Source organism: Conger conger, chromosome 3, assembly GCF_963514075.1.
Source record: "Conger conger chromosome 3, fConCon1.1, whole genome shotgun sequence".
Taxonomy (NCBI): domain Eukaryota; kingdom Metazoa; phylum Chordata; class Actinopteri; order Anguilliformes; family Congridae; genus Conger; species Conger conger.
In genome coordinates, this window is record NC_083762.1 from 69,038,447 (window position 1) to 69,041,505 (window position 3,059).

A 3,059-nucleotide genomic window follows, 5' to 3' on the forward strand; every position below is an offset into this window, starting at 1 on the left:
AGAGGGCATGGGGGTGAGGGGGTAGATGTGAGGAGATTTACTGTGTGGGGTATGTATGTATATACTGAGTGGGCATGTTAGCTACAGTGCAAACTCATTCCCCGTCCCTACCCTGGGGGGGTGTGCCCTCTGACCCTGTGACCTCTATTTCAGAGTCTGCCAACGTGTCACATGCTTCCAGGTTCCACTTCCTGTGCGGCAAGCTGAAATGTGAGTCCTGGGTTCATAGGCGGAGCTGAATGGCAATGAAGAATAGAACAAGGCTCTGGTTCCTTTCCACACGGCCACCCCAGGAGACCCACAGCAGCAGTGGTGCTGAAGTATCCCCCTTTGAGAGCGACATTTAAGATCCTAAATGACCCAGTTCTATGGTAGTACGGGCCTTGCTTTAGTTGTTAGTTAGTTGTTTAGCTGTTTCTGCGTGTCGTCGACAGCCAGTTAGGTCCGGGTTTTAGCATTAGCACTAGAGGACATGGCTGCTAGGCCTCGGTGCAACCTGGAGATGATGTCGGGGCGGGGCAGTGAGGCCACAGCCCTGGCCAGGTGGGGCAGCTGGGTGTAGGTGGAGGTGCGCAGGTACTGGAAAAGATCCTGGAAGCCCCGCAGGTTGCTGAGGAGCTCCGGGGAAATGGCCAGGGCTTGGCCCAACCTCCGTGTGCCATCCCCCCTGCCCCCAGCGTCCAACAGGAGAGACAGTTCTTGCACCGTGTCGTAGTCCAACTTCTCCAGGCTCTGACCTGTCCCAGCATAACAAGGCCACCCAGAAGTCTTAGCACGGGATAGTATGAGACAAAGGGCTGCCAAATACAGCTTAAAAGGAGTGTTTGCTTTCTATATATTTAAAAAATATATTATTTAAGGGTTAATGTAAGCTTTCAATTGGCCCAGATAGTTTTTGTGTGTGGGGATGGATATTGCAGGTATTTAGAGAGGTTTTTAGAGAACATGCTTGTAGTGTCGGAAGGTAAATATACAAATATATAGTTTTACAAAGGCTTCAGAATGTGGGCATTGTAACATTTACTGTAGCTGCCATCTTGAATTCTAAATTCTCTCTCTGACCTCATTACCTAGACTCAGATTATCTAACAGTGCCTCCTAGAGTTATTAGACAGTATATGCACTGTAAATGATAGAACACAACACCGTTGACATTACAATGGCAGATACAATACATTTGTGCTCTAGACCTAGGGGGTTTGTGATCCAAAGTAAGAAAACTCAAATCAAGTAACTCCAAAGCAGCTTGTATAGCAATGCTATGTATCCATGTGTTATGTGACTGTAGATAACATTTTAACTTCATACGGTGTCATATGTGCTTACGGTTTGAAGAAAACCACATATTTGCTCTCTTCATTTTGCCAGGTTTGCCTGGACTACATAAATCAACTAACCAGTGGGTTATTCCTCCATTTTAGAGGGTAAAATGGGGAGCTCTACTTTTCCCTTGTGTAGCAGTTAAACCAATGCACACACTGCACTTATTCAGCAGGAAGAGCAACATGCCAGGAAGTGTGAATTACTGACCCAAATCGATCTTCCCCGCCCTCTTCCTGTCTCCAATTCCCTATTTGGGTTGTCTGACCAGACTACTCCAGGGTATGGCTCTGTCAGCTAAATATATGGCTCTCGAATTTCAAAGTAATTACTTTGAAACAGATTTGGGAATACAGACATCCACGCAGTAATAATACTGCTATTAAGACCAATACTCTTAACGTACCACACATAGTCAGTCTGGTACCTTCAATTAGAATAACATGCTGCTTATCTATTTGGATGTAGTTGTTGTGTGGGGGAGGCCTACCTTTAGTCACTGTGCATATCTCCTCCAGCTTCAGTTCCATCTGTGTTACAGCGAGATAAACGAAGGACAATCAGTCATGTGAGCAATCCTTGCACCGACATAAAGACATACACACACACACACACTCACACACACACAGTACAAGTGCACACACACACACACACAAACACACTGTCTATTCAAAGCCTCTTTAAGTAACACATAATTGAAATGGCCTAAGAATTTACTGGTGCAAACAGCGCCCATGCTTCATCTGTTCTGCCAGATTAGCATGATGTTGAACCGGCTCAGGAAGCCATAGACCAGTGTTTATCTCACCTCCTCCAAGGAGGACTTGGTCTCCGGCGCGTGGCTGGCTCCTTCATGCCCCTCTCTCTCTGAGTCCCCGGCCTGGCAGGAGGGCTTTATGTTGTAGTTAAGTTGATGACGATGGAGGGGGAATGCAGGTCTTTCTCCTGGCTCAGGGAGTGCAGGCATCTGTGGAAGGAACTGTTCAAGTTTCAGGCACATTTCGCTCCTCAGAGATCTGCAGGCAATGTTTTCCAGGTAAGATCAAGCTAAAGATTAATTTAGCCTTCACCAGTGAAGTGGTGCCATATGCCAAATGACAAATCCTTATGTAACTGTGAAATATCAGTGTGTAGCTTTTATGAATATGAATTCTTTGGATCCATTTTTAACATGAAATAAACATGGGACCTATTTGTATTTTTAAATCTTCAGTCTCATTTCCAATGTAATATTTCACACAGCATGCCCAATGTTTCCCCTTCCTCTTCCCCCTGTTCCTCAGATGCAAAGACAGCTAAACCAAGATTCAGCAGTTACCTGGGCGTGTCCTCTGTGCCATGAGCCCATTGGTCTGACTGCCCCTCATGGCTGGGCACGGTGGAGGGCATGGTACAGGGCGTGGCACAGGGCGTGGGACAGGGCAGGGAGCAGGGCAGGAGCATGTGCAGTGATTCAGCGGACTGGGGACCAGAGAGACACTCATGGCCAGCTGAACCCTTGGGTCCCTGCTCTGGACATACAGACAAGAGGTGCATTCATTGAGCAGACCTGTGTCAAAAGTGACTTACAAGTCGAGTAGTAGAGTTGTCCAGACCACTAGTCTAGACACCTGTGCTTTCGGGTTCAAGTTTGATGTACTTCTGTTGGTTTCATTTCTTCAATTATATTTTTATACCAATCATCTGTGTGTGTGTTTGTGTGTGTGTGTGTGTGTGTGTGTGCGTGCGTGCATGCGTGT

The 3,059-nt window shown here is 46.6% G+C and overlaps 1 pseudogene; it reads right to left on the bottom strand.

The window, feature by feature from the left end:
• Positions 1-438: 438 nt before the first annotated feature.
• Positions 439-3,059, bottom strand: part of LOC133123523 (uncharacterized) — a 5,074-nt pseudogene continuing 2,453 nt past the window's right edge.